Genomic DNA, 9003 nt, shown 5'->3' with positions numbered 1-9003 from the left:
GAAGTTAAAGCTTGGTCGCAAATGGGTCTTCCAAATGGACAATGACCCCAAGCATCCTTCCAAAGTAGTTGCAAATTGGCTTAAGGACAGCAAAGTCAAGGTATTGGAGTGGCCATCACAAAGCCCTGACCTCAATCCCATAGAAGATTTGTTGGCAGAACTGAAAAAGCGTGTGTGAGCAAGGAGGCCTACAAACCCGACTCAGTTACACCAGCTCTGTCAGGAGGAATGGGCCAAAATTCACCCAACTTATTGTGGGAAGCTTGTGGAAGGCTACCCAAAATGTTTGACCCAAGTTAAACAATTTAAAGGCAATGCTACCAAATACTAATTGAGTGTATGTAAACGTCTGACCCACTGAGAATGTGATGAAAAAAATAGAAGATGAAATAAATCATTCTCTACTATTATTCTGACATTTCACATTCTTAAAATATAGTGGTGATCCTAATTTTTACTAGGATTAAATGTTTGGAATTGTGAAAAACTGAGGTTAAATATATTTGCCTAAGGTGTATGTAAACATCCGACTTCAACTGTAGTTGTCCTCGCAAGAGGAAGTTTCTTCCTGTGACTAATGCCTGTAACATGACCCAGGTTATCACTCAAACAAGTAAATTTAATCAAATGTTATTGATCACATACACATATTTAGACGAATGTATACCAATAGTGTTGGATTTGTGAAATCCATTTGTATGGATCATAGCTTTGTTCCAAAGCAATATCAGTTCCCATTGGCTGCAGTGACCATAACGATGTGCCAATAACAAGGAAAGCCAAAGTACCAAAGGCAGGGCCTAAAGTTACACAACATGACTAAAAGTATGTGGACACCTGCTCGTCGAACATCTCATTCCAAAATCATGGGCATTAATATGGAGTTGGTCCACCCTTTGCAACCTTCATTTACCTAGGCAAGTCAGTTAAGAACAAAGTCTTATTTACAATGGCGGCCTACCAGGGAACAGTGGGTTAACTGCCTTGTTCAGAGGCAGATCGACAGATTTTTACCTTGTCAGCTCAGGGATTCAATCCAGCAACCTTTCGGTTACTGGCCCAATGCTCTAACCACTAGGCTCTTCTGCTGCCCCAGCATCCACTCTTCTGGGAAGGCTTTTCACTAGATATTGAAACATTGCTGCGGAGACTTGCTTCCAGTCAGCCACAAGAGCATTAGCGAGGTCGGGCACTGACGTTGGTCCATTTGGTCCGGCTCGCAGGCGGCATTCCAATTCATCCCAAAAGTGTTTGATGGGGTTGAGGTTCGGGCTCTGTGCAGGCCAGTCAAGTTCTTCCACACCAATCTCGACAAACAATTTCTGGATCTACTGCGCTTTGTGCACGGGGCATTGTCATGCTGAAACAGGGGGCCTTCCCCAAACTGTTGCTCCAAAGTTGGATGCACAGAATCGTCTAGAATGTAATTGTATGCTTTAGCGTTAAGATTTCTATTCACTGGAACTAGGGCCTAGCCCGAATAATGAAAAACAGCCCCAGACCATTATTTCTCCTCAACCAAACTTTACAGATTGCATTATGAATTGTGGCAGTTAGCGTTCTCCTGGCATCCACCAAATCCAGATTCGTACGTCGGACTGCCAGATGGTGAAGCGTGATTTATCACTCCAGAGAACACATTTCCACTGCTCCAGAGTTCAATAGCATTGCGCATGGTGATCTTAGACTTGTGTGCGGCTGCTAGGCCATGGAAACCCATTTCATGAAGCTACCGGCGGACAATTATTGTGCTGACGTTGCTTCCAGAGGCAGTTGGAACTCAGTAGTGAGTGTTGCTCTTCAGCACTCGGTGGTCTGAGCAGTTGTTGCTCCTAGACGTTTCCACTTCACAATAACAGCATTTACAGTTGACCGGGGCAGCTATAGCAGTGCAGAAATTTGATGAACTGACTCGTTGGAAGGGTGGCATCCTATGACGGTGCAACGTTGACTGTCAATGAGCTCTTCACTGTCACGGCTTTCTTCTGTTGAAGGAGAGGCGGATCAAAATGCAGCGTGGTTATTGTGATACATCTTTAATGAAGATGATAAATGAACAATATACAAAACAAGAAATGTGAAAAACCAAAAACAGCCCTATCTGGTGTAACAAACAAAGACAGGAACAATCACCCACAAAACCCAACACAAAACAGGAGGAAGGCTCTAGCAGCGCTGGACAGGCGCTATAGGCCTGATGCGTGGTGCCGGCACTGGTGGTACTGGGCCGAGGACACGCACCTCAGGGCGAGTGTGGGGAGCTGCCACCGGAGGGCTGATGCGTGGAGGTGGTACCGGATAGACCGGACCGTGCAGGCGCACTGGAGCTCTTGAGCACCGAGCCTGCCCAACCTTACCTGGTTGAATGCTCCCGGTCGCCCTGCCAGTGCGGCGAGGTGGAATAGCCCGCACTGGGCTATGCAGGCGAACCGGGGACACCATGCGCAAGGCTGGTGCCATGTAAGCCGGCCCAAGGAGACGCACTGGAGACCAGATGCGTAGAGCCGGCTTCATGGCACTTGGCTCGATGCCCACTCTAGCCCGGCCAATACGCGGAGCTGGTATGTACCGCACCGGGCTATGCACCCGCACTGGGGACACCGTGCGCTCCGCAGCATAACACGGTGCCTGCCCAGTCTCTCTCGCCCTCCGGTAAGCACAGGAAGTTGGCTCAGGTCTCCTACCTGGCTTCGCCATACTTCCTGTGTGCCCCCCCAAGAAATTTTTGGGGCTGCCTCTCGGGCTTCCTTGCCAGCCGTGTTCACTTCACCAACCTCATTCTCCTGTAACCTTCCTCGCACTGCTCCATCGAATCCCAGGCGGGCTCCGGCACTCTCCCTGGGTCGACCACCCACCTGTCTATCTCCTCCCAAGTTGTGTAGTCCAGATTCTGCTCCCATGTCCCGAAATCCTGACATCGCTGTTGCTGTTGCCTGTTACCATGCCACTTGGTCCTGTTTTGGTGGGTGATTCTGTCACGGCTTTCCTCTGTTGAAGGAGAGGCGGACCAAAACGCAGCGTGGTTATTGTGATACATCTTTAATAAAGATGATAAATTAACAATATACAAAACAAGAAATGTGAAAAACCAAAAACAGCCCTATCTGGTGTAACAAACACAATCACCCACAAAACCCAACACAAAACAGGCTACCTAAATATGGCTCCCAATCAGAGACAATGACTAACACCTGCCTCTGATTGAGAACCATATCAGAACCATATCAGGCCGAAACACAGAAACAGACAAACAAGACATCCAACATAGAATGCCCACTCAGATCACACCCTGACCAAACAAAACATAGAACATACAAAGCAAACTATGGTCAGGGTGTGACATTCACTAAACAAATTATACTATAATTGTCTGTCTATGGTATTGTGTGGCTGTGTGCTCAATGTTATACACCTGTCAACAACGGGTGTGGCTGAAATAGCCGAATCCAATCATTTAAAGCGGTGTCCACATACTTCTGTATATATAGTGTATTTATAAGAAATCATACAAAATCGTTTCTTAGGATTCTTTGGTTGAAGATGTAAAAAATGTTTGTTGGTCTAATGTATATAAAGAGGAGAATCCAGATGCACCACTAAAATTATTGTTGTCAGACATGCATGCACCTGTTAAGAAACTAACCATGCACATTGTTAGAGCCCCCTGGATCGATGATGAATTGAAGAATTGTCTGGTTTATAGAAATTATGCATAAAAGGTGGCAAGCAAGTCATGCTGCTCAGCTAATTGGTTGACATCATGTCAATTGAAAAAAAAAACATGTTACCAAAACAAGATAAATTACATTAAAAACCATTGGGAAAATAGTGTGGAGCAAAAACCCAATTAATCTCCATCGTTCATTGAAGTTGATCGATCATTTATAACAAAACATTTTGATATAGCCAATCATTTCAATGACTATTTCACCAGTAAAGTGGACAAACTGAGAAGTGAAATGACAACATTGAGCAGTGAATCATCATCAATTGTGCATTGAAGATCTAATAATGAAAGAGAAGGTTTGTATTTGGTCAAGTTTGTGTGGAAGAGGTGGGAAAAGATTGTTATCCATCAACAATGATAAGCCACCCGGTATAGACAACCTAGATGGGAAACTATTGTGAATGGTAGCCTAAAGCCTAAGGGAGTGTGTGTCAACAGGCGTGGGAGGAAGTAATTCCACTACCTAAAAATAGTAAAGCACTGTTTGCCTGCTCAAACAACCGCCCAATCAGTTTGCTGCCTGTTCTTTGTAAACTGATGGATAGAGTTGTGTTCGAAGAAATACAATGCTATTTGTTAAATAACAAGTTAACTACTGACTTTCAGCATGCATATTTATTATATATATATTTTACCTTTATTTAACTATGCAAGTCAGTTAAGAACAAATTCTTATTTACAATGACGGCCCACACCAGCCAAACCCTAACTCTGACGACGCAGGGCCAATTGTGCGCCACCCTATGGGACTTCCAATCACGGCCGGTTGTGATACAGCCCAGGATCAAACCATGGTCTGTAGTGACACCTCTAGCACTGAGAATCAATGCCTTAGACTGCTGCGCCACTCGGGAGCCCTTCTCCAGAAGTTGACGTCGGTAGAAACTGAATGAGACTCTTGGAAAAAACATTAATCTGTTTTAAGCTGTTTGGCAAATAAAAATAAGGCTTTGCGCTTTTACATTATTTCTTAAACTCCTAGAATTGAGTGAAACTATAGACAATGACAAAGTGGAATATAGAACAGAAAGTACTACAAGCTAAACAACAATCGCAAATCGAGTAAAAATTAAGAAAAAGAACAGTGCTGCACACCATATAAATGTAAATGATTGAATGAGAATAGTTTAAGCATGACAAAGGCAACTGTCAGACCAAGAAACAACAAAGAGCTTGCTCACTGCCTGCGTATACTGCAGCTAAAAATAGCAGAAGTGAGAGAAAAAATAAAATAGTAAACATCCATTACTCCAGTAGTCCTCTGCAGTTAGACCGAAAAAAGAGATCTGCTCACATATAGGGAAGGGCACTGACTCAGATGACTGATGATTGGCTAAAATAAATGGATAATAAGATGGTAGTTGGAACTATATTGTTAGATTTCAGCGCAGCCTTTTATGTTATTGATCATCATTTGTTATTGAAAAAGCTCACTTCTTATGACTTTACATTACCTGCTATCACATGGTTGGAGAGTTACTTATCCAATAGAACTCAGAGTATTCTTCAATGTAAGCTTCTCTAGCATCAGATATGTACAGTGCAGTATCCCTCAGGGCAGTTGCCTTGGGCCGTTAGACTTCTCTCTTTTTACAAATGATTTTCCACTTTTCTTACAAGAAGTGCTAATGATTGCACACTGTACACATCAGCACCTATAGCCAGTGAGCTCACTGAGACTCTTAGCAAGCAAGGAGTTACAATCAACTGGTCTTATTAACAATAAACTGGTCTTAAATACTGTAAATCTAAAACCAAAAGCATTGTATTTGGTTCGAAGCATTCTCTTAGAGTTAAACCTTCACCGGAGTTGTCCATAAAGGGTGTTACCATCAAAAACGTTGAAGAAACTGAACTCCTATGAGTAACATTGGATGGTCAGTTATCATGGTCAAGTCATATTGACAAAGTTGTTGTGAAGATGGGGAGAGGTATATCTGTTCTAAAAAGATGTTCTGCGTTTATGTTCAGTTTTTGATCTTGTCCCTTTTTGGGTACTCTATCTTTTTAAAGATATACTTTAACTGTACTGTGTATATGAATGTGAATATTGTGTAAATAGTATTATTGTTGTCTTTTTTTCTGTCTTTCCTCATATATAGTGCAAGTCAAAAGTTTGGACACACCTACTCATTCAAGGGTTTTTCTTTATTTTTATTATTTTTACATTGTAGAATAATAGTTAAGACATCAAAACTATGAAATAACACATATGGGAATCATGTAGTTAGCAAAAAAGTGTTAAACAAATCAAATTCAGTTCAACGCATCCCAAACCAACTCTATTGGGTTGAGGTCGGGTGATTGGGGAGGCCAGGTCATCTGATACAACACTCTATCACTCTCCTTCGTCAAATAGCCCTTACACAGCCTGGAGGTGTGTTTTGGGTCATTGTCTTGTTGAAAAACAAATGATAGTCCCACTAAGCGAAAATCAGAATGGATGGCATATTGCTGCAGAACGCTGTGGTAGCCATGCTGATTAAGTGTGCCTTGAATTCTAAATAAATCACAGACAGTGTCACCAGCAAAGCACCCCCACACCATCACACCTCCTCCTCCATGCTTCACTCGGAGGAGGATCATCCGTTCACCTACTCTGCGTCTCACAAACCAAAAATCTCAAATTTCAAAATCTCAAATCAGACCAAACGACAGATTCCCACCGGTCTAGTGTCCATTCCTCATGTTTCTTGGCCCAAGCAAGTCTCTTATTATTATTGGTGCCCTTTAGTAGCGGTTTCTTTGCAGAAATTCAACCATTCAACCACTGGGGTGGCAGACAGCCTAGTGGTTAGAGCTTTGGGTCAGTAACCGAAAGGTTACTAAATCGAATCCACTGAGCTGACAAGGTAAAAATATGTCGTTCTGCCCCTGAACAAGGCAGTTAACCCACTGTTCCTAAGCCACCATTGTAAATCAAAATTTGTTCTTAACTGACTTGCCAGGTTAAATAAAAATATATATTTTTAAATGAAGGCCTGATACATGCAGTCTCCTTTGAACAGTTCAAATCAAATCAAATCAAATCAAATTTTATTTGTCACATACACATGGTTAGCAGATGTTAATGCGAGTGTAGCGAAATGCTTGTGCTTCTAGTTCCGACAATGCAGTAATAACGAGCAAGTAATCTAACTAACAATTCCAAAAAAAAACTACTGTCTTATACACAGTGTAAGGGGATAAAGAATATGTACATAAGGATATATGAATGAGTGATGGTACAGAGCAGCATAGGCAAGATACAGTAGATGATATCGAGTACAGTATATACATATGAGATAAGTATGTAAACCAAGTGGCATAGTTAAAGTGGCTAGTGATACATGTATTACATAAGGATGCAGTCGATGATATAGAGTACAGTATCAACGTATGCATATGAGATGAACAATGTAGGGTAAGTAACATTATATAAGGTAGCATTGTTTAAAGTGGCTAGTGATATATTTACATAATTTCCCATCAATTCCCATGATTAAAGTGGCTGGAGTAGAGTCAGTGTCATTGACAGTGTGTTGGCAGTAGCCACTCAATGTTAGTGGTGGCTGTTTAACAGTCTGATGGCCTTGAGATAGAAGCTGTTTTTCAGTCTCTCGGTCCCAGCTTTGATGCACCTGTACTGACCTCGCCTTCTGGATGACAGCGGGGTGAACAGGCAGTGGCTCGGGTGGTTGATGTCCTTGATGATCTTTATGGCCTTCCTGTAGCATCGGGTGGTGTAGGTGTCCTGGAGGGCAGGTAGTTTGCCCCGGTGATGCGTTGTGCAGACCTCACTACCCTCTGGAGAGCCTTACGGTTGAGGGCGGTGCAGTTGCCATACCAGGCGGTGATACAGCCCGCCAGGATGCTCTCGATTGTGCATCTGTAGAAGTTTGTGAGTGCTTTTGGTGACAAGCCGAATTTCTTCAGCCTCCTGAGGTTGAAGAGGCGCTGCTGCGCCTTCCTCACGATGCTGTCTGTGTGAGTGGACCAATTCAGTTTGTCTGTGATGTGTATGCCGAGGAACTTAAAACTTGCTACCCTCTCCACTACTGTTCCATCGATGTGGATGGGGGTGTTCCCTCTGCTGTTTCCTGAAGTCCACAATCATCTCCTTAGTTTTGTTGACGTTGAGTGTGAGGTTATTTTCCTGACACCACACTCCGAGGGCCCTCACCTCCTCCCTGTAGGCCGTCTCGTCGTTGTTGGTAATCAAGCCTACCACTGTTGTGTCGTCCGCAAACTTGATGATTGAGTTGGAGGCGTGCATGGCCACGCAGTCGTGGGTGAACAGGGAGTACAGGAGGGGGCTCAGAACGCACCCTTGTGGGGCCCCAGTGTTGAGGATCAGCGGGGAGGAGATGTTGTTGCCTACCCTCACCACCTGGGGGCGGCCCGTCAGGAAGTCCAGTACCCAGTTGCACAGGGCGGGGTCGAGACCCAGGGTCTCGAGCTTGATGACGAGCTTGGAGGGTACTATGGTGTTGAATGCCGAGCTGTAGTCGATGAACAGCATTCTCACATAGGTATTCCTCTTGTCCAGATGGGTTAGGGCAGTGTGCAGTGTGGTTGAGATTGCATCGTCTGTGGACCTATTTGGGCGGTAAGCAAATTGGAGTGGGTCAAGGGTGTCAGGTAGGGTGGAGGTGATATGGTCCTTGACTAGTCTCTCAAAGCACTTCATGATGACGGATGTGAGTGCTACGGGGCGGTAGTCGTTTAGCTCAGTTACCTTAGCTTTCTTGGGAACAGGAACAATGGTGGCCCTCTTGAAGCATGTGGGAACAGCAGACTGGTATAGGGATTGGTTGAATATGTCCGTAAACACACCGGCCAGCTGGTCTGCGCATGCTCTGAGGGCGCGGCTGGGGATGCCGTCTGGGCCTGCAGCCTTGCGAGGGTTAACACGTTTAAATGTCTTACTCACTTCGGCTGCAGTGAAGGAGAGACCGCATGATTCCGTTGCAGGCCGTGTCAGTGGCACTGTATTGTCCTCAAAGCGGGCAAAAAGTTATTTAGTCTGCCTGGGAGCAAGACATCCTGGTCCGTGACTGGGCTGGGTTTCTTCCTGTAGTCCGTGATTGACTGTAGACCCTGCCACATACCTCTTGTGTCTGAGCCGTTGAATTGAGATTCTACTTTGTCTCTGTACTGGCGCTTAGCTTGTTTGATAGCCTTGCGGAGGGAATAGCTGCACTGTTTGTATTCAGTCATGTTACCAGACACCTTGCCCTGATTAAAAGCAGTGGTTCGTGCCTTCAGTTTCACACGAATGCTGCCATCAATCCACG

This window comes from Oncorhynchus tshawytscha, linkage group LG09 (assembly GCF_018296145.1).
Source record: "Oncorhynchus tshawytscha isolate Ot180627B linkage group LG09, Otsh_v2.0, whole genome shotgun sequence".
NCBI lineage: Eukaryota > Metazoa > Chordata > Actinopteri > Salmoniformes > Salmonidae > Oncorhynchus > Oncorhynchus tshawytscha.
The sequence above is the reverse complement of the archived record's forward strand: the minus strand, read 5'-3'. Positions refer to the sequence as shown.